The 24,420-nt window shown below is 38.0% G+C and overlaps 1 protein-coding gene and 1 pseudogene across 4 annotated transcripts in view; both read right to left on the bottom strand.

Annotated features, from left to right (window-relative positions):
- The window catches only part of SLC44A1 (solute carrier family 44 member 1), a 177,501-nt gene that overhangs the window by 90,076 nt on the left and 63,005 nt on the right, over window positions 1-24,420 (bottom strand). The window lies entirely within an intron of this gene.
- LOC308504698 (annexin A2-like) lies at window positions 7,335-24,382 on the bottom strand (annotated as a pseudogene). Its single transcript has 3 exons — window positions 24,365-24,382; window positions 22,370-22,420; window positions 7,335-8,571 (listed from the first exon to the last, which is right to left on the bottom strand). The product of its transcript is annotated as an annexin A2-like (transcript).

Here is a 24,420-nt window from a genome sequence, read left to right as displayed (position 1 = left end):
ACTGTACATCTTGCTGAGGAAGCCCATGCCAGGGACCCTGTGCAATGAATCGCCAGGGAACGTTCAGATCCTTGAGGAAGGTGTCATAAAACCTTTGAATTATTTACCACCATCACCAATAATACTATTAACAATAAAAATAAAAATAAAAATAAAAATAAAAATAAAAAATAAAAATAATGGTAGCCAACATCTATTGAGTACTTACTATGTGCCAGACCATGTATGAAACCCTTCACACATACAAGTTCTGCCAATTAAGTTTCTGAACTTGCCACTGTGTGCTTACATTGGCAGCACTGTACAAACAGCTCAGTAAGGTTTCATAACCTTGGTATATCAATGTCTCACAACATGAACAGCTGTGTTCATGTTGATGTATGGCGATGTCTTGCTGAGTGGAGTTCATTATTGTTGTTGCGTGTTTTTGTGTGCCACTGTGAGAATGTCTGAGCTTGAATTAGAGCAACGAACAAACATTAAATTTCTTATTAAACTTGGCAAGAGTGGAAGTGAAATCAGGGACATGTTAGTCCAAGTTTATGGGGATAATGCCATGAAGAAAACGGCAATGTACAAATGGATTAAGTGTTTTTCTGAGCGGAGAGAATGTGTCACTGATGAAGAGAGGTCAGGGCAGCTAGTAACGAGCAGAACTGACGAAAACATTACAAAAATTTGTTGAATTTTACGTCAAAATCATCGGCTGACTGTGGGAAGCAGAGCCGACCAAGTAAACATCGACAGAGAAACAGTTACCGTGTTTTCCTGAAAATAAGACCTAGCCATCAGCTCTAATGCGCCTTTTGGAGCAAAAATTAATATAAGACCCAGTCTTATTTTACTATTTATAGTAAATAGTTATATATTATATTATATCATATTATATTATATTATATGTTATATTTCATTACATTACATTATGTTATATTATATAAGACCCAGTCTTATTTTATTAATTTTGCTCCAAAAGATGCATTAGAGCTGATTGTCCAGCTTTCGGTGAAACATGGTAGGAAAATCACAATTGAAAATCTTGTCATGAGAAAGGTGTGTGCAAAAATGGTCCCAAAAGAGCTCACCGATGAACAAAAGCAAAGGAGAGTCGAAGTTTGCCAAGACCTTTTGGAGAGGCAAGAGGATATTTTGAGCTGTGTTATCACTGGTGATGAAACATGGGTGTACCAATATGACCCTGAAACAAAGCGTCAAAATGCACAATGGAAGTCAGCCAATTCTCCACGACCAAAAAGTTCTGTCAATCCAAACCAAGAGTCAAAATGTTGCTAACCTCTTTTGATATCAGAGGGTTTATTCATTATGAATTTGTACCAACTGGACAAACAGTTAACCAAGTTTACTATTTGGAAGTGCTGAAAAGGCTAGGGGAAAAAGTTAGACAACCTGAACTTTTCACCAACAATTCATGGCTGTTGAATCACGACAATGCACCAGCTCATTCTGCACTGTCTGTGAGGGAGTTTTTAGCCAGTAAATAAATAACTGTATTAGAATACCATCCCTACTCACCTGATCTGGCCCCCAAGGACTTCTTTCTTTATCCAGAGATAAAGGAGATATTGAAAGGAAGACATTTTGATGACATTCAGGACATCAAGGGTAATACGATGGCAGCTCTGATGGCCATTCCAGAAAAAGAGTTCCAAAATTGCTTTGAGGCGTGGACTAGGTGCTGGCATCAGTGCAAAGCTTCCTAAGGGGAGGACTTCTCAGGTGAGCGTGGTGATATTCAGCAATGAGGTATGTAGCACTTTTTCTAGAATGACTTTGTGAACTTAATTGTCAGACCTCGGAGGTGCTGGGAACTGTCACATTCATGGCTTTATTTGATTCTCACAATTTTATGAAAGGCCATCACCATTCCACAGAAGACAAAACTGAGACACCAAGCGAGCTAGTAAGGAACTAGAGCTAGTACATAGCCCCAGAGAGCTACTAGATGCCAATAAATGAAATCAAACCTAGTCTTTCTGAGTTTTACTATTTTTGATCTGTTCTATTCTCAAAATATTTCCTATGGCTTCTCGGCCTTTTGGCTAAGATCAAATGTAGTATCAAAATATTTCCTACAAATACAGTAAGTTTAACTGTTCTATATTAACTTTGCATATTGTTTCTAGCATTCCAGAGTTCATTCAATTCATGGCAACGTGTTTATATGTAATAATATTTTAATTAATTAGTATTTAACTAAATATTTGCTTAGTAGAAAAAGTGTCTGTATAAAACAAATTTATGATTCATTAAAACTACACTTTCTTGTCTTTTGATTTGAAAAGGTCCTTAGCCAGGCAAGTATATCCTTGGCTTTACATTTACTTAAAACAAAATGAAGTATATGTGGCAATTTTATTTTTTTGAAATGAAACAATTAACAGCTCTCAAATAAACATGACATTGGGAGGCCAGATTATTATAACTAACAAATCTACAGATGAATGTTTTTCAACTGAGAAGGGAGAGACACCAGGTAAGAAGCTACAACGATTCTAGAAAGGTTTCTTAAAACACTCAGCCTACATTCACTCTGCAACCAGACAAATGGTTGGGAAAGGGATGGGGCATATGAATTTTAAAAAAGCATCTTAGGCAACTCTGATCATTCCCAACTCTGACTATGTCCCTATGCCCTATCCTTTCAGGGTGCAGAACTACTGTCACATAACACAGAAACCTAAGTTAAAAGTAAATTTTCATTGCTATCCTTAGTGAGTCTCTGACTAGACCTATTAATAACTTAAAAAAACTCTGTTTATGTTTCACATCTTTTAGAGGAGTTGGAATGAATAAAATACCCAAAGTGGGAGTTAAAGAAAGAAGAGAAGCAACAAGAGAAAAATACAAACTAAACAGACTCGATACCTGCTGGCATTGGCAGGTACAAGAAGTACACGACATGATCATATGATATTGAGAAGACCATATTTGCAAAGAGCATTGCGAAATAGCCTAAGTGAGCTTTGACCTCAAATGTTAGGGGACTGAAGAAAAATGCTCAGACTAAACTGTAAAGCAAACATTACAGAGGATGGCAGGTAAGACATGTGAATATATACTACAGTTGAGGTGGTTTCTGGGATTTATTGAAGGAGAGCAAAAGATAAGTTCATTTAAAATTGAAATTTTTGAAATACAAATAAGTGATTCCCAACAACGCAGAAAAGGAAAGATATATAAATCAAATGTGCGACTACAAAGCGAACTGAAGGGGAGAAATGCACCAAAGATGAAAACGGGGGAATGACACAACAGAAGGGCAGTCACGTATGAATCCCAGGAAAAGGGACAAGAGACACACAAAAAGGTGACCTTTAAAGCTGTGCTCAGAGCAAGAAGATGAACACTGAATGATCTCACGCAGATAAAGATGCCAGAGATGGTTCAAAACTAGTTTCAACTTCTATTTTGCTTTCACTTTCTTCACGGAAGACAGGGCGAGGTAAAGAAAGTAAGGTTTACTGAGAATTCACTTGGGGCCACAGGGCATGTTAGATGCTGTCCTCACACATCCTAATTCAACAAGAGGGAACTGAGACTGACAAGCTGGGCAACAAACTGAAGGCCACACTGATGTGAACCCTGCAGAGACTGATTCCCAAGTGTTGCTTTGTCCACCTTGGCCATTCCAATTCAAACCGGAAAGTGAGAATAAATGTAATGGGGATTCAGGTACAGACCAATCAAGTCAGCTGATTAAACTGGGTCAATCCGGTGGGACACCAGAGCAGCCGAAGTCGTACCTGGATACGACAGTTCTGTTATGGCATGCAACACTTCTGGGATCAGAATTAAATAGGACGATATGAAAACACTTGATTCATTCAACAAACATTACTAAGTGTTTCTTATGTGTCCACGCCTGGCCTAGGCCTTGGGGATATGAAATTCATAAAAACAAACAAACAAACAACAACAGAACACTTCCTAAAGGCAAGTCAGTTACAGTCTGGAGAAGAAAAGACAAGTATACAGAGTCATTTCAAAAGTCACATGGTATATGGCAAAGTTGAGAAGGTAGAGGAAATGAAATAGTGTAAGCATCCACAGAGGATAAGGGTTTCCGAGGAAGCATTATGGAGCAGGAGGCAGTATCTAAGCCAAATTTTTAAAGTGAGTAGGAATCTTCTAGACAGATGGGGAAAGGAACAGTCCAGGCAGAGGGAACTGCATGTGTAAAGGGCATTATTTAAGGAACTGCAAACAATTTGATGAGGTGGACAACAGGATGGGACATGGAAGTGTGGTGTGCTAAGAAGCAAGGGGGAGAAGCAGCCATCCTTGGAATTGGAGGATCTTACAGCTCCACTCCATTAGGTAACGTGCTCCCACATGGCCATGGCAGTGGTGGCCTGCTCTAAACAGCCGCTCGGGTTGATGGCCGGAGAGCGGGAGGCTGGGGTACCAGCGGCATTGCTTCAGAAATGAGCCTTTGCCATTAAATTGCCTCCTGCTGCCATGGCAACTCTGCAGCAAGGCCTTCTGGAGCAAAACGTGGCAAGCAGATAACGCCGGCTGCTGGCTGCCTGCGCCGAATTTGGCTTCTCTCCTCTCTGATCAGGATGGAAGTGCTGCTGCACTAAAGCCGAGCACCGGAAAGCTGGCTCAACAATTCCTCTGTCGCCTTCTGCGTTAGTGATTCCTGACGTGTGTTTTCCCCAGAGGGGAATAAAAATGGAGTCTGATCATTTTTCCAATTATTAACCTCATATCAGCTTACAATTTATAGCCCCTTTCTACAGAGTATAGTGCTGCAAGTGAATCATACCAAAAGGAAAAGCACGCCAGGCTCGCAGACGCTCCTGCTATTGCTAACCATAGACGGCTGAGAGCCTGGATCTATGCACCACCCACAGCAGAATTCTGCCCCGGAGGCCTCTTATTTCCTAGGTGGGCAGTTCCAATCATCCCATCGGGGTGGGACCCAGCTGTCCCATGAAGGCTATGTACAAGGACAGAGCTATAAGGCCAGCACACTAACGTGTGGGTAAAACCCAAGTAACCCAACAACTGATGGCAACCCAGAATTAACCAAAATTTCATTGGCCCTCAACCTGCTGGAACAAAGCTATGGGGAGACAAAGAAACAAGTTGACAGCAACAATTTGTCTTTAAAATTGTTGAGAGAGGCTGAGAGAGTTGTACAATGTTCATAATGCCCCCAAGATTGTAGGGACACAGACTAGAGAAGAAAAAGAAAAGGACGGAGCTGAACTGTAGGAAACCAGATCCAGGAGGTTGACGAGCTTCCCAATGCCTCCCAGTCCTAACGAGGAAAAGGCAAAAATATCCTGAGAAAGAAATGGAACTTGTTAAAGAAATGCCCAAGCATGTATCTCCCCAACCTCCAAAGAAACCGCTGAACTCTCTAAACAGCAGGGGAGTGTCTACATTAGCAATTCCATAGCCCTCCATGCACAGGTAACCACTAAGAAGAGAAACTTCCATAGTCCTTTCTGGCAAACTAATGTCATTGAGCTGAAAACAATTTAAAACTTGGGGGGAAGCCCAGGGGTCAGATGAAGACAGCTGTACACAGAGACTTTGACTTACCCTTTGACCTCTCCTCCCACTGGTCTCTTTCCCATTCCTCAAACACTCTGACACTCTCTTACCTTGGGGCCCTTGCACTTCTATATGCCTGGAATGTTCTTTCTCCACGGGAGCAGCACGGCTGTTGCTTAGCACCCTCACTTGCTTCACGTTTTCACTCAAAAGCCACCTTCTCAGTGAAGCCTTCCTCGGCCTCCCTATCTAGAAAGCCAGCTCTCCACTCTGATGCGCCTTAGCCATCTTCCTTGCCTTATTTGCTTTTCCTCAGAGCTTACACTCACTAACACACGGCATAATTTACTTACTACCTCTTTGGTAGCTGTCCCCACTGGTAGAATACCAGCTCCCAGAAGGGAGATATTTGACTGTCTAATTAATTCATCACTATATTCCCAGTGCCTAAAATAGTGCCTGGAATAAGGCAGGAACTCCTTTCCTATTTGTTGAATTAAGAAATGGATGGTAATTATGTGAAGTTTTGCCAAGTGAGGCAGGGGTAGAGGGAAGACATATTAGGTAGAAGGAAATGTTCTCATTCATTCAACAGAAATTTATTAACATCTCTGCTAGGTGCAGAGCTAAATAAGCACTAGCGATACTGTGATAAATAAGACCGACATAAACAATTATCTCCCTTCCCAACATTTACAGTCCATAGAGTAGGGAAGCAATTACTAAGGTGTGTAAACATTATAGCAGAGAAAAGAGGACAGCAGAGGATGCGTCAAAAGAGTGCCCATGAAGGGAGAGTCAGGAGTCCAGAAGAAAGGAAAATCTAAAGCCAGGACCTAAACAAGGAGTAAGAGTTAGCAAGGTGTGCAGGAAAGGAGGTGGAAGCAGGGAGGGAACAGAGCATGAAAAGGCTTATAAAGTGAGAGTATAGCATCACTGAGAAAGTGAAAAATATCAGGATGGTTGCGATGGACTGTGATGAAAGAGACAAGGGGCTAGACAGGCAAGCTGGAGCCGGATCACGTAGGGCTGCATAAGTGGTCTTTAAGATGCTAGAAGTTTGGAATTCATCCTAAAGATACTGGGAAGCCCCTGAGAGTTCACCAGTTGCAATGTGGAGACTGAATTAAAGGTAAGCAAGAAAGTAAGGAGATTGATTGGTCAATAGGCTACTGAATCGCTCCCAGAAAATGATGCCTTGGACTAGGCTGGAATGGGAATCAAAAGGAGATTTCTAAAGCAGCTAGGCACAATTATGAAAACCTGATGACTAATTACATGTGGAGGGAAAGAAATAAAGAAGATGCTTAGCATCTGAGTTAGACCAGGGTGGCTAGGGCATTCTGGTTTGGGTTTCCGTTCCGTTCACTAAGACCGGGGACTCAGGAAGAAGAGTAGAGTATAAGTGGATAAATATCGTGTTTCGACTTCAGACAATTTGAGTTTCGGGTATCTGTGGAGTGTCCGAGTGCACCTAGACAGTTGACTGCAGTGTCCCAGCAGAAAAATCTGGACAAGAGACAGAGACTTTGGAATTATCAGCATATAAATGATAACCTCACCCCTGGGAGGACATGAGGTCACCAAGGTGAGTGTGTAAATTGCGATTCTTATCCTATGTGAAAATTTGTGACCCTTCTGAAATTATAAGCAAAATTTCATGTGCAAATTCACATGTAGTTTTCCTTTTTTGTTTGTTTCTAAAGTAAAAATTCAGTTTATTTGTCTATTTATGACACAGTACACAAAGAGGCAAAGTGTTTCACATCATAGATTTCACTTCCAACTCCTTGGAATGTTCATTTCTTTGTTTACGGGAAAGCCAGGCAATGATTAGGCAACTGAAACAAGGATGGGGCAGCAGCCAACGCTAACGTCATCCTCATGGGTATGGGCACGGGGGTGTTAGCCACAAGCTGATTTTCTAGAATTGTTCGATGGAAGCACAGGGGCACTGTTCCTGGATGCTCGTGCCATCGTGGGCTTCCGTCAACGCCACCACACAGGTACAGCAGCGCTTTCCGGTAGTCACCCTTGGTGTCTTGCTGGGTGTAGTAGTAGAGGGACTTTCCCTTGAATTCAGACCTAATTTTCAACATGTCCACTTCATTGTGGGAAACCATGATTCTGATCGGGACCTTATCACAAGTCCCCTTGCCCTCCATGGAATCGTACAGTTGGTTAGCAAAATACAGGGCCTTGTTCTGAATACACTGGACCAGGTTCAGGAAAGCATTTCCAGGTCTCCCTTGATTTCCTTCTCGATGCTCTCCAACATGTCATAAGGGCTGTAGCTCTTGTACCTTTCAAATATTTTCTGGAGGTGATACACACTCCAGTCAGTCATGATGCTGATCCATTTTGGAACATCAGTTCCTTTCCTCTTCACTTTAGCATCGTTGAGATCCCAGGCATCTTGGTCAATCAGTTCACAATCAATAACAGAGCCCTTTGAGAGGGCAACCATCAGCTTGCGGAAGTCACCAGATGTGTCGGAAATAATGTCCTTCTCCAGATCAGTCTTGTACATTTCCTTGTAGACTCTTGTTAATTTCCTGCAGCTCCTGGTTGGCCTGTGAGCAGATGATTTCAATGAGAGAGTCCTCCTCAGTCCCCACAGCCCCTTCATGGAGGCTTTCAGCTCCGAAGCATCATACTGAGCAGGTGTTTTCAACAGGCTCCAAATCACCGTCTTCTGGTGGCTGGACAAGACTGACTTCAGTGCTAATGCAAGTTCCTTTGTGGTCCTTCTCTGGTAGGTGAAGGTAATATCCTGTCTCTGTTCTTGCTGCACTTGGTCAAAATGTTGACAATGGTGACCTCATCCACACCTTTGGTCTTGATGGCTGTTTCAAAGTTGAAAGCATCCCAGACGGCATCGAAGTTGGTGTACGCTTTGCCTGACCCACATGCACTTGGGGGTGTAGAGTGATCACCCTCCAAGCTGAGTGTGCACAGAATTCCGTGAACAGTAGACAGTTTGAAAGAAACTGGGCTGGGCGCCGAGAACTGTGAGCGTCCCCAGATGCCGAGTTCACATGCAGTTTTCTAAAGAGAGACTTCATATTTCATAGTTTTGAACAGATTGTCAAAGGGCCCCAAGGAGAATAAAACCAAGAGTAAAGTGAGACAAGCAAAGAACCAAAACAGATACTAACATTGTAAAACAAAGGCATGGAGATGGAATTGCACGGGGGCAAAAATGACTCTTATAAAAAGACAGTGTCTATCTCCTTATACATGTACTATCAAGGGAGAAATAATTCCCAGAATGATAACCAAGTGTCAGACATCAAATTGTAGTCCTCATACTAAGACAAGAAAGCAAACTAAAACATCTTTTAAAAATATTTCACAAGAGCTACAAGGAAGAAAATGTTTTCTATTTAATCTCAAATTCTACATATTCAGAGGGAGCATTCTCAAAGTCAACTCGTTCTAGCACTGAGACATAATATGCGCTAAGAGCCAAAGGCCAGAGATTTTTTTTTTTACTTTAAAGGCTTTACTGATATATAAACATATAATCTACATACCATAAAATTCACCTATAAATAGTACAATTCAATGTTTTCTATAATTCACTGTTTTTAAGTATATTTTACCGAGTTGTTTATTCATACCATAATCTAATTTTAGAACAAGTAGTTACCCCATAAAGAAACCTCAAACCCACTAGCAGTCACCACCTTCCATTCCCTAACCCCTAGCCCTCGGCAACCACTAATCTACTTTCTGGATTTGCTTACTCTGGACAGTTCACATAAGTGGACTCATTTAATATGTGGTCTTTTGATACCAGCTTCCTTTACATAGCATGTTTTCAAAGCTCATCTATATTATAGCATCAATCGGTACGTGATTCCTTTTTATGGCTGAATAATATTCCACTGGCATACCACATTTTGTTTATCCATTCATCAGTTAGTACACATTTGTGTTGTTTTCCTTTTTTGGCTATTATGAATAATGCTACTATGAACATTTGTATGCAGTCCTTGTGTGGACATTTACTTCTCTTGGATAGATACCGAGGAGTAACTGCTGGGTCACATGGGTAACTCCTTGTTTAATATTTTAAGGAACTGCCAGACTGTTTTCCAATTTTATGTTCCCAGCAGCAATGTATGAGGAATCTAATTTCTCCACATCCTTGCCAATACCTGTAACTATATGTCTTTTTTATTATAACTATGCTAGTGGATATGAGGTGGTATCTCCTTGCGACTTTGATTTGCATTTCCTTGATGTCCAAATCTTTTCATGTGCTTATGGGCCAGTCATCTCTCTTCTTTGGAGAAATGTCTGTTTGAATCCTTTGTCCATCTTTGAGAAAGACAGAGTAAGGCAGAAACAGGCACTCAATAATGTCAAAATATTATGAAAAAAATTATAGTCCAAGAGAAAATAAGCATAAAAGTAGAGAAAGAAGAGCACTTTGGAAGCATAGGAGTCAAAGGAGTAGAAGTCAAAGAATGGGTCAAGTGGGCAAAGAACATGCAAGCTGGAAGGAGAGAAGGCTGTAGTCAGAATGGGGAATTCCTGAATAATTAGTTTGAAGTGATTTTATAGGTGGAGCAATTAAGGGTGATGACAAACTACAAGCTATGACTATGGAAGAACGAATCCTGAAAGCCCCCACAGAGAAGAAATTCAAATGGCTCCCAGGGTCAGAGTGAAAATCAATGAGAAAGAACATGTGAAAGCACTTTAAAAACTACACAAATACAAAGCTGGTTAAACTAGCGTGTTTTCCCCATCTGGTTAAAAAGGGAAGGAGCTCTGACAAGTAACTTTGAAACTTGTTTCAGAAGAAGATGATAATGAAGACGATCATAATAATAGCAGTTAACATGTATGTTTCCAGGCTATGTGCGAAAGAGTATACATCATTTATATTATTTCTCCAAAACACCCTTGCTACTATGTGCTACTATTATCTTAATTTTACAAATGAAGATTTTTAGGCCAAACATATTATTGGTGTTATTTCCTCCAGTGCAATCCGCCATTGGTTATCTGCCTACATCCCCAATGACATGAAAAATTTTATCCATCATAGAAAAACTACAAATACCATTCCCATTATCCTGCTTTTATCTTTATATCAGAGAATCAAACTGTTTGATCAAACATACCTACTTTGGTTACTACTTTATTTCGTTATTGCTTCAACAATGTATAAATGATCTCTCCACGACAAAGGTAAGTACTGTATAATATTTGTTTTCAAATATTTCACTCATGTGGAATTTATTTTGCATAACATACAATTAAAATAGATCTAAATGTATAATAGTTTTTTTCTTCATGGCATCATTCAAAGATGTCTTTTGTTACACACTGACTGCTTTTAGTTTTTATTTTACTTGATTACTCATACATTAAACCACCATCAATTTATTTCTGATATTTCTATTTTGTTTCCATCACTGTAATTCATCTACCTTCAGGTAGTCTTGTTAATAACATATATTGGAATAGCTTTTGGTCTTGAATGGCAAAACTCCTTTTGTTTCCCTCTAAGCTACATAATCATTAATTAGATAATGACAACTATTGATACATAACCTGACTCAGACAATAAGTAACACCTCCCCTTGATATGTTTTGTTTGGCCAGTACACTAATTGCCAATATTTAAAAACCAGACGATGGATAAGTGTTATGGTCTGAATGTGTCCCCCACAAATTCCTATGTTGAATCCTAACTTCCAAAGGTGATGTTATTAGGTGCCTTTGGGGGGTGATTAGGCCAGTCCAGTGGAGCCCACATGAATGGGACTAGAGCCTTATAAAAGGGGTTCCAGACAGATCCCTATCCCCTTCTACCATGTGAGGGCAAGACGATGCCAGCTATGACCCAGAAAGAAGGCCCTCCTAAGAATGGGATCATGCCAGTACCTTGATCTTGGACTTCCAGTCTCCAGACCTACGGGACATAAATTTCTGTTGTTTTATAAGCCAGCCAGTCTGTGATATTTTGTTATAGCGGCCCGAATAAACAAAGACAATAGGTCCTGTGAGCTTCTACTCTCCTCTCTTTCCACCAATAGATTGCTTTCTGGCATCTCCTGATAAATTAGTATCACTGGGCTCATCAAACCACATGCCAAAAATCAGCTAGAACCGAGTAGTAACTGTCTCCTTTTATGGGACACACACAAGTTCAATGTGTCCAACATTCCTTGTTGTCTCATTTCCAGCCCACTTAAGTGATTTATGGTAATTGCTTAGAGGTCTCTGGATGTGCAACCTCTGGGGAAACCCGCAGTTTCCCTTTCTACCTTCAAAGACAGAAAAGTTCAGTTAATTTGGTGCTCAACTTCAGTAACTACACTTAGCCTAGATTTCTGGTCTAATCTCTTCTCTACTTCCTGGCATGGCTCCTGATCTTTTATCCCCATTTAATTATCTTAATATATGCACCTAATTCTAATCCTCTCAAATTATTTTTCGAACAAGAATAATTTTTAAAAAGGTTTTCCCCCCTGAAGTTCTTGCTTGCGCCTTTACTGTGTGATTTATACTATCAATCAAGTTCAATTCAACATCCTATTGGGATCTTGACTGGTATTGTATTAAATCTGTAAATTAGCTTTGTTAGCATTGTCATATTTATTATATTAAGACTACTCAGCCAGGAGTAGATTATATATCTCTTATTATTTGTTTTCCTTTCTTTCTATGAAAATATTATAATTCTCTGTATTTGACCCTATTATCTTGTTAGATTTTATTTTTTAATAAAACAAGTATTAGCTTTTTCATTATATTTTCTCTACTGATAAATCACTGAATTCAGTTAGGTGTATGTTTTATAACCCAGGATTTAAGCATCTCATTTCAAGACATGTTTTTCTTTAATCTCTTAAACATTCAGGTTATAGTCCCTTGTCATTGTCAAATAGTATTAGTTTTCTCTCTACTGACCTTCACACATTCCACTTATTTCTTTTACCTGATTTGTTGCAACTAGTTGTTTAAAACAATGCTATAAAAAAGATATCATTATCCTGTTTAATTTTAGATAATGTTTATGCCACAACTAGAAATTCCATCAATTTTCTTTCATGTCCTCAGACTTAAAATCTATTTTTGACAAAAGCATCATTTTCAATAAATGATGCTGAAATAACTGGATTTTTATATGGGGCAAAAAAAGGGATAAACCTTGACCTCTTCACATCGTATGTAAACATTAAATCAAAATAGATCATAGACATGAACATAAAAGCTAAATAAAAAAATTCTAGAAGGAAACAGAAAAAAGTCTTTGTGACTTTGGGGTATATTGATGATTTCTTAGAACACGAAAAGCAAAAGCCATTAAAAAGACACATTTTTGTGTACATGTTTTTAAATGTATCTAATGGATAAATTAGACTTCATCAAAATAAAAACCTTTTGCTTGTTGAAAGACACCATTAAGAAAATGAAAAGAGAAACCACAGATAAGAGGAATATTTGCAAAACATATACCTGACAAAGGTCTTGTATTCAGAATATATAAAGAACCCCTATGACTTTTTAAAACACTAATTTGTCTTTTTTTTAATGTTCAAAAGAAGATATATGGATGGTCAACCAGCACTTAAAAAGACGCTCAATATCATTGGTCACTAGAAACATGCAAATTAAAACCACAATGAGATATCACTACACACACACTAGAATAGTTAAAATTAAAAAGACTGACAATATGAAATGTTAGTGAGGAGGTAGAGCAACTATAACCCTCCTACTTTCCTACTGGGAATGCAAAACAGTGCAACCACTTTGAAAAACAGCTTGGCAAGTTCTTATAAAGTTAAACATACCCTCACCATATGACTCAGCAATCCCACTCCTACCCTGTTGCCCTGAAATAAGACCGAGCCTAATAATCAGCTCTAATGTATCTTTTGGAGCATACATTAATATAAGACCTGGTATTACATTATATTATATTATATTACATTACATTATATTACATTATATTATATTTTAAGACCCGGCCTTATATTATCGTAAAATAAGACTGGGTCTTATATTAATTTTTGCTCCAAAAGACGCATTAGAGCTGATTATCTGGCTAGGTCTTATTTTCGGGAAAACATGGTAGGTATCCACCCAAAAGTAATGAAATATACGTCCATACACTATCATGTACACAAATTTTCAAAGCAGTGTTATTCACAATAGAAAAAAATAATTTTAAATATGGAAATAACCCAAATATCAAAAAATTGGAATAGATAAACAAAATGTTGTATACCCACACAGTGGAATAATACTCAGTTATTAAAAAGAAACAAACTACTGATGTATTTAACAACATGGATAAATCTCAAAAACATTATTACGCTATGTTTAAAAAGCCAGACACAAAACACTATACACTATATGATTCCATGTATATGAAATTCTAGGAAAGGCAAAACTGTACTGACAGAAAGCGGATCAGGGGTTGCTTGGGGACAAGGATGGGAGTAAGGATTAATGACAATGGGGAATGAAGTAATTTTCTGGGGGCAACAGAAGTGTGGGTTGTGGTAGATGGTACATGACTGTATACAGTTCCCCAAACTCTAACTGTACATTTAAAATGGATAAATTGTTATATGTAAATTATACTTTAATAAAACTATAAAAATAAAATATTTTAAGTTTCTTCTTGAAAATATACTTTACAAAATCCAACTTAATCTAAAGGATTCCAGTGGATAGTAAAGAATTTAAGGGACCCAGAAAGCGGTCTGGGCTCTGCCCTGAGCTTCTGGGAGTTAATCGCTAAGGCTTTAAGGAGCATCTTATTTGCCTGGGGCCTTGGGTCATGGCTGCTAGTGTAACTGTGATTTAGGGTGGGAGCAGGCCACACCAGATAGCATTTAGAGTGCAGATTGGCCACCCTTAATAGAAAGACCAGCAATGTCATGTAGACTTGGATTTTGGGATCATGTGTTATCAGCTGGACAGAGGGGCTGGCACTGAAATCAGCAACGTGGGCAAGGAATCATGGCGGCGTAATGGAGCCCCAGTAAAATTCTGAACACTGAAGTGTGGGTGAGTTTACAGGTTGGCAGTTCTCCATGTGTATTGTCACACAATAATGCCAGGAAGGTAACATGCCCTGACTTTCTGGGGAGAGAACAGAGGAAGCTATGCCCTATGCATTTCTCTCGTTGACTGATTTTAATCTGTAGCCTTTCCCTGTAATAAACCATACTGTGAATATAATCGATTTCAGTCAGTTCTGTGAGACTTTCAGGCAAATTATCAAACCTCAGGGTGCTCTTGTGGACCCCTGAACTTGAAACTGGTGTCAGAAGTAAAGGTGGTCTTGTGGACCCCTGAACTTGTAATTGGTATCAGAGTGAGAATGGTCATTGTGTGGACTGTACCCTCTAACTTCTCAGTTGCCCTCAACTCTCATATCCAAATAAACATAAACAGGTGGCAAACTAATAATAATAAAATTCATAGTTGAAGTACTTAATAATTGTCAAAAGTATATTTCAAAGATCATATCCATGAGCTTATGTACAATGACTAAAGCTTTTTGGAATCTTTACAGCTGCCTGGTTAACCTAGAACCAACCCAGGTAGTGAGACTCTGGATTGGGCATGTGTAGCCAGCTGCTTAACTTAAATATGTCAAGTATACACACCTAGGCAGGTAACAGAAAAAACAATCCTCCTATCCTTACCTTGGTGCATGCATATTATCTAATTCTATTACGTAGCTTTTTACTTCCCTATTTAGAATCTGCAAAACATTTTGACTTTCAACTCCTGCATTTTTCAAAGTATGCAGTTGGATTTCTTCTTCCAAATTGCCAGCAGTATCATCCATGACAAATATTACCTTAGAGACAGAATTACACTAGCAATACAGATATTACCTTCATACAGAGTTGAAAAAAATTCAGGCTAAAGAGTGGTATGGTCACAAAATGACAAAAACTATTTTCCAAGTATGCCCCCATAAATTCACCTTCAAAAATTTAGCTATCATTTTTATAACTTCAAACAGTTGCCATGAGAGAAAAATGAAAGTTCAGGAAAACTTGCAGACATAATACAGGAAATTTCCATTAGAATATAATAAATGTTATTGTTTCCAAATGCTTGGAAATTTGTGGAAAAATGAGTCCACAAATTCAAGTTCAAGAGAAGTATCTATCTAGGCTGCTCTTTTTCATGTTGAGCCAAACTAGTAAAGGTTGTAGGATAATGTTAGAAATCAAAGAGTATTTGGCAGGAGGCAGAGAGGAGAGTTCTTTCCCTCAAAGCAAAACTAAAATTATCCGAGACTTCGAGTATCTACATTTGTTCAAACTTATCCCTGAGTATGGGAATGAGCAAGTGATCTACTGGGTTGTTCTGAAGAATACCCCTGACACTCTGTAAAACTCAAACATTAGCACAGTGGATAAATACTACCTTTTCTTTTCTAAGCCTCTACAGTTCCACAACAAAGAGTTGGGAGCTCCCTCCTGCGTATGCCAGTTTTCACCTGGCTTTAGCCTGGCCTTCAGAGCTCCAATTTGTACACTCAGCCAATGAGAACCAATCTTGGCATTGTAATCCAAATCCTATCCTCACTAGAGATGGGTCTTGGAGCCGTCGCTCAGCCTAAGAACCCACATGACCATCCATTCACCACCTTCCCCCACATCACATCTATGTATACCGTCCTTCCAGAGACCTGCTTTATTTGATTTTTCCCCTGCTATAGAATGCAAGCCCTGCTCTGAATCTTCAACCCACCTAACTGGGGCTCTAAAACTCTACTTAAAACGACTCTGTCCCTGAGTCCCCAGTCATTGAAGAGATTCTTTAACCCACATGCACAGTCTGAAACCAAGATGCTACCCTGAAAGGGTAGGTCAGAGGGATGGAAACACGAGAAGGATCCGACACGCTGTTGTTGAAGGAAAGGGACCATGAGCCACAAATAGGCTATAGAATACATAGGCTACCTCTAGAAGCTGAGAATGACTCCTGGCTAATGGCCATCAAGGAAATGGGACCTGAGTCCTATAGCCACAGGGGAACCAATTCTGCCGACAACCTTAATGAGCTTGGGAAAAGATTCATTTCCCAGAGCCTCTAGTGAGGAACGCAGCAGCTTTGCCAACACTTGATTTCAGCCCTGTGAAATCTGAAGGAGGAAACCAGCTGAGCCATGCTATGCCCAGACTTCTGATTTAGAGAACTTTGTTGTTTTAAGCCACTTAGTTTGTGGCAATTTGTTACTGCAGTAGCAGAAACTAATACAATGGTGTTCTCCATGCTACCATCAAATTGCCTTATTTTCCTTTCCCCACCTGCCTGCTGGAGTTAACCAGCATTCAATATACAACATTTTTATAGGATGTCCCACATTCCTTTGTCATAACTTTATCTGTGTATTTTGTCTTCCTCACCAATGCAAGCTCTTCTAGGACAGAGACTGTGAGTGCCTTTTACTCTTTCTAATTTTTTTCATAACCTAAGTAATATACATTGATTGTAGAAAATTTAGAAAAAAAGAGATGCATATAAAAGAAAATTAAAAACCATCCACAATTCAACACTTAACCACACTGTTAATATTTTTGTATCATTTTATACTTTTCTATGTGCATGTATATAAATAAATCATTATAATATATAAGTATACATTAATATATTTAATTCATAATATATATAAATATATAAATCATAGTATATATATTATACTATATACTGCTTTATAACATTTTTTCCCTAATAATGTTATGTTGCTATTCCATGTCAATGGACATCATTCATTTTTACTGCTCCATAGAACAGCAGGCTGGGCTTAGGTCCTTGTTAGAACGTCCCTCATGCTTTTATACCTCTCCCGAGAGCTGTGACTGGACGATGATTTTTATTAAATTCAGTTTTCTCCACAGATTATAAATTCCATGAGATAAAACAATGCACCTATTTTGCTCAAGTGTATCATCTCCAGAGTTGAATCCAAAGAGGGTGTCCAAGAAATATAATGAATGAATGAATGAATGAATGAATGAATTTACCCAAACCTCTTTTTTCAGTCATTTAGGTTGTTTCCTATTTTATTATTTCTAATCGAGGTCTCTAGCACACAGGAGATTTTAAATAAGTGTTTGCTGAGGACAAAAACCAATAAGCAGAATTTTCAAGAATGGTGAAGGATAGTCATTCAGTAAAGAGTAATTTGATTTAAGTTATGGGGAGGAAGAGAAATAAGTCCTAGTCACATAAACATGAAGAACTGTACTACGTACTTAATAATGAAAAGGATCCTCAAAGCAAGCTTTTTAGCAAATTATATCTGTACTTTTCTAGTTCTTTTTCTTTTCAAACAGGGACAAATATGCAGTCAACAAGATGTGATAACTTTAAAAGGTCTTCAAAAGAAGTGTATTTTACATGTTAACTAAAGAGAAATGTTCTTCCTAAAACAGATGGTGATAGGGTGTGGTATGAGCCCAGAAAGGCTTGGCAACCTTCTCATAAGTAATTTAAAAAGTGAACACATTCTCCACATTGGTGTAATATCAGAACTAACCCTCTCAATAAGACTTTTTAAAAGTTAATAAGTAATTAGCAATCACTGGGTAGACTGAACCAGACCTACAGACTAAACCTACAGAGCTCTGAGCTTCAGGGAAGGTAATCAGTGCCACTGAAGTCCTACTTAGTATCCATGTAGAGATTATAGGGATTTTTCCTTATTTTAAGGAAAAATAGGGTTTCCTTAAAACAAGACTATTGTCTATTAAACAATCCATTATCTTACTAAAAATTAACGTTATCAGTTTAAGCCACATGTTTTCCAGTAAATACTTAAAATACAAATGGTAAAAATATCCAAATGTGAAATGAGAATTATACCTTTCATCATTAAAATTCATATTCTTTACCTGACAGAGAAAGAAGCAAAGACTGCCTTCAAATTATTTTAAAGCTTTCATAGATTATGTAAGTGCTTTGGTTCAAAACTTCTTTAGTTATAACTTCATTAATTTATATAACCTTCTTCTCTGCATTTGCTACCAAAAGCTTCTTTCATGTTGAAATGTTGGGAAGGAGAGGCTCCAACAGTGAAAAAGGCAGGATACTAGATCACGGAGTAGCTTACCAAAGACAGTGCAGTACATAGCGTTTCCCCCAAAATAAGACCTAGCCAGACAATCAGCTCTACTGTGTCTTTTGGAGCAAAAATTAATATAAGACCTGGTATTATACTATTACATTATATCATATATTATGTTATATTACATACCCGGCCTTATATTATTGTAAATTAAGACGGGGTCTTATTAATTTTTGCTCCAAAAGACGCATTAGAACTGACTGTCTGGCTAGCTCTTATTTTTGGAGAAACGGTAATACAAAGATCACTAGACTGAGAGTGGAAAGTAGAGAGCTAGTCCTGATATAGGCGTATACTGTCTTCATCATGTCACCCATGTGTCCTAGACCCCAGTTTCTTCACCTGTTAAATGAAAGGACTCAATGATCTCAAAGGCCTTTGAAGCACAAACATTCTAAGCTGTGGATTTCTGGGGAATGAGAAAGTTAAAAAAATAAAACTTACACTCTAATTTTTACCAGATCCTCTGCTAAAAGGTATGAAGGAAACTGAAAAAAGTCTCAAACAAAATGTCCTTTCTAGATAATAGTCATGCATGCCATCAACTTCCTCAAATCTCTACTTCCTGTACATCTTGTGAACACTGATTATCTGAAATCTGAGAGGCATTTTAGGACCACAGAGATTTTATCAGTAATTGGGACTTTAACTGGGTTCCTTAGAGAGAATACAAAAAGATAAAGAAGAAAGTTATATTTGCACAAAAAATATATCTTGAGAACCTTTATGGAAAAATCAATATTCATAGGTGAGATACAAAGGGGAAATTTTTTTAGAGTATCAAAGAAAGTGGACACTAAGCTCTGTGTTAGGATTGTAGAATGTATTATGTATAATAATTATATAATGCCTTTATCAAAAAAAACACACAGCAGTTCTCTACTTACCCTCACCAGGCTTTACAACAACCTGTGTATCCCAATAGCCACTCCTATCCCAGGCACCCAGGACAAGGGTATGTCCGTAGTACAAACACAATACCTTCTCTCCTCCAATCATCTCCCCAAGGGCCAGCAGAGCGAGAAACTTCGCCCCAGCATCGTCCCATATCTACTAATACAGGCATCTTAGAACTAAAAGCACCCCTGCTTTATCCAAATTGATAGGAAGTTTGAGGACTTCCTCTCTGAGAACAATGAGTTCTCAGAACAATGAGTTACCATCATCGTCATCATCCTCATCCTCATCATCATCATCCGTCTAAAAATTGACACAAACACTCTAAGGCTGGCTTTATGGTTTGGAAAATTGTAGGCAATCTAGAATGTGGCAGAAAAGGTATGTTTTTGGAACTGTCAATCAGAGTTCAAAATATATTATTACCACCCCACTTCCTAGCACCAAAAAAATTGGCTGTAAGCCATACCCATGTCTTATGTACCATTATCGCCAGCCACCATAGCTCAGCTACAAAACTGAGTTATGAAAAGTCATTTTCTTCTCCGGGCCTTAACTGAAACTCACAAAAATTTGATGGGATGCATTAAGGAAGCTACAGGCTAGGTAATCTTAGAAAGCCCTTTCATCTCTGGCACTTTAAGGTTCTAAGTAAGATAAATGAGCTTTTCTAAACTGACCCAGCCTCAGAGCCTTAGTCACAGCATTGTTCCCAAGCAGAAAAGATTCATACATCTCAAACAACCAACTTAAAGATCAACTTTGGGAATATAATCGATTTGAAGTTGGGGCCTTTTTATTTCTCATATAATACTGTCTGCCATTTTCCTATACAACCTTATTGCTATAGTAAATATGTGATCAGGTCAAAAATATTACTTGGAGAAAAAGAACACATTATAATTAGAATTAGAAGAAAATAAAATATTGCCTTTTCTTTACCACTAATAGAATCATTATCGTCATCTTGGCATTTTATTTTCAGGTTATAAGATGTTAAAAGCATTTCCCTTCCTATTTCTTCCCTGACTTTCCTCCTTCCTACTTTATCATAATTAATAAGCTCTTACGAAGTAACTCAAACCTGGGAGAACAAAACATGGTGCTCCAGGGACACAGAGATGGACAGTACGGCAGACAGACTCTAAAATGGCTCAATCATCCCTACCTCCTCAAATTCACACCCTTGTTTAACACCCTTTGTTTGCCACCCTTGAGTTTTGGTAAGATCTGAGACTTGCTTCTGAGCAGTAGACTATGGCAAAGGTGACAGGATATCACTTTCATAAATACACTATAGAAGACTGGAACTTCCTTCTTGCTAGCAGACTCTCTACTGATGCTCTCTGCTGCTGGCTTTGAAGTAAGCTGCCATATGGAGAGGTCCTCCAGCTGACAGCCAGTAAAGAACTAAGGCTCTCAGTCCAGCAATCCTCAAGGACTGTATGCTGCCAAAAACCACATGAACTTGGAAGGGGAACTTCCAGAAGAGAGCCCAGCCCTGACTGACACCTTGACTGCAGCCTGTGAGAGACTCTGAAGCAGGTGACCCAACTAAGCATATCCAGATTCCTTGCTGGCCCACAGAAACTGAGAGATAGTAAATGTGTCTGTGTGTTGTTTTAAGCCACTCAGTTTATGGTAACATTGTTATCTAGCAACTGATAATGAATACAGGCAGATGAGAAACGGAATTAATAGAGAACAACTTAGAGGCAACAGAAAAACCAGTGTGAGATAGGAAAGTTCAAGTAATAAAGGAAAGATCACTATGGAATTAAGAGTTTAGTTATGAGATCCACCGTAAGTCTTTTAAGAATTCAGATTGGCAGAGAGGTAGACGGAACGGCATGGAGGTAGAATCAACTGAGTACCATGGATAATACGAATACAACAGTGAGAGAGTACTGAATAGGTACAGTGGGTCTAAATCACAAAAAGCCTTGGAATGGCAGGGGCTAAGTGGGCTCACCCTCAACACTAAAGGAAACAACACTAGAAGAAAGGCAGGGACATGACAATAAAGTGTTTTAAAGACCATAATCCTATCACAGTAAAACAGATGGAGAAGATTTAGAGATAAGAAGATCAAGAACAGATATGCTAGCACAACAGTCTTCATAAGAGGCTAACTGAACATGGGGGAGAAAAGGTTCACGTTCATGAATAATCAAAGAAATGCAAATTAAAACTATAAAACACCATTTTTTGGTTGATAAATTAGTAAAAAAAATAAAAACCAGTAATACTAGCAAAGATAAAGCAATCTCAGACACTTGGTGGGAATGTAAATGGAATCACCTTTATGGAAATAAAGCAATATGCATTAGTAATCTTAAAATACATTAGATCCTCAGGCTCAGTAATTCACTTCTTAGAACATATCATAAGGAAATAAATTTATTTACCATTCAACACACGTTTAATTGAGTGCCTACTATGTTCTAGGTACTGAGGAGATAGCAGTGAACAAAACAGACGTCACCTCTGCTCTTGTAGAACTTAGAAGAGCCAAATATTTAACAAATAATCACAAAACAAATGTATAATTACACAAATTATAGGACATAATGAGAGAGTATTTTTAAATACCTGATTTAAATTGTGAGATCAAAAAAGACCTTCCTTGGAAGTAACATTTATACTGAAAACTGAAGGATGAATAGCATTTAGCCATGTGAAGAATGAGAAAAAAAATTTTTCCCAACAGAGGAAATAATACTCATGAAGGCAAGAAAGCGTTAATTGTATTCAGGATTTTACAGGATTCATTCATTAATTTATCCAACAAATATGTATGAAGGGCTTAGTAAGTACCAGGAAATAGAGGCTGAGGATGAGGGACGGCAGAAGGTGATCAAAGTCAAGCTGAGGAAACAGCAGACAAAACAGGTATAAAAAAATTCCATAGCTACGGAAGGCCCTAGTATTGATAATAAAGTCCAAGATATATGAGGCAATGAGTGGAAAAGGAGGAAACCAATGTACTTGGCAGAGAGAAAGAAGAGGACATAGTACAAGTAACAAACACAAAGATTGTCTGCCTCTTTTCAAATCCAAATAGACTTACCTGAGAAAAGAATGTTCAAAAATGTACCATTCATTTTTTTAAATTACCATTTACAGATAGAAATGCTTAGATAGGTGAGCACTAAAATGCTCAGAGGCAAAGAAGCAGCAAGTAGAGATAAAAAATAAATTTTAAACATGAGTTAGGGCATCACTGTACTTAGGAAACTTGCCCCTACAGCGATCCACCTATGGTTCCAATTATGCTAAGCAATCAGGAAAAAGTTAACTACTTTTTTGGAATAATAAGAAGGCTCTCTTTGCAAGAGATCAAAATGTACACTACACAATCCACGGATTTAAAATTAAAAATTGACCAAATGAACCTCTGTGAGGTTAAATGTGAAGAGTGACATTTACAGAAACCTGATGATGAGAATATGTTTGCAGTCATCAGCGAGCTATGAAGGGGGGCATAAAAATGATTACAGCCTCATTTGAGAAGTAGACCTGAGTGAGTGGAGCCCTTTTCCTTCTATGTCCTCAAGTATCTAAATGGTAATATTTTATGTTTCACACATGTCAACAGCATTAAAGAGTTAAACAATATTTGACAGCATGAACACTACCTACAAAGGAAAAAAAAATATGTGGAAGTCTGCACTATTTTTGCAACTTCTCTTTGAGTGTAAAATTATTTCAAAATAATGAGTAAAAAAAAGGAATAACAATATATGGGTAGTCTTGCTACAAGAAATAACACAAGGCTAAAAATTTGTGTTAATTTCATGAGGCAATCAAAAAGGAGAAATGAAACTATCGTCCAAATTATTCTCTAAGAGTTCAATGTTCACTTCTCCTGACACGAGATGCAGGTGCATACAAGAGAAAAGCTCGTGGTCTGCACTGGATATTCCACTGCCCGCCAGACTTTTGGGAAAGTCATTTCAGTCTCTCTCATCTGCTACACTCACCTCACAGTGTGGCCTCATATGCTTGTTGACAATGGTGTGATATACAGATACACATTGTTTTTACTTAAATTTTTATTTATTTGAACTTCATTACCCTGTCATTAAATGGAGGAATATCTCTGCAATATGATTAACTATTTGGATTTCTTCACGTTTGTGAAATTATCAAATTAATGTTATACTTTCCAGTAGGAACCCACATTTAACCAAGAGATTTATCTAACAATAGAGTTACTACATCCTGAGAAATGCTTAATAAAGAAATATAACCTAAACTTTTTTTTAATCTGCTATGTGTTTTCCTATAAAGTTCATTAATTGAACTGGTTAACCTGTTACCTTAAAATTACTTTGGTTAATTCTGAAGACCTACCTTTATTTATTAAACCTGTCTAATAAAGTTTGATGAGGGCATAAATATACAGTGTAAACAAATATACAAACATAAAATATGTCTGATGAAATACATTTTCCCCAGAGATGTTAAAAATGAAATAATAGCTCTTCTGAAGGAAAAAAAGGCAATTAAGTCAGGAATTTCATGAAATCCAAAAGATGCACCTTAAGAATTCAAAACAAAGTTTAAAGTCTGACAAAGGAAATACACCTTCTATATATTTGGATTGATGTCTATTTATAAACGATGCATTACAAAGTGTTTCATTATAACTTTAATGTTTCAAAATCCATTTTCATCCCTCTGTCTCCCATCAAGTATAATCTTGGAAGAAAAATATCATGTTATATTTTGGGTTAAAACTTAGTGTACAACCTAAAAGCTAATGAAACAACAACAGTAACCCTCTCAAATCAAGCCTTTACCCATTACCATCTCAAAGTAGCCCATTTTTAACAGGGTTGCTAATTTTGTTCCCTGGAAAAAGT

The sequence above is a fragment of the Rhinolophus hipposideros genome, assembly GCF_964194185.1.
Source record: "Rhinolophus hipposideros genome assembly, chromosome: 11".
NCBI classification, from domain to species: domain Eukaryota; kingdom Metazoa; phylum Chordata; class Mammalia; order Chiroptera; family Rhinolophidae; genus Rhinolophus; species Rhinolophus hipposideros.
Note: the sequence above shows the minus strand (reverse complement) of the source record. Positions and strands in the feature narration are given on the sequence as shown.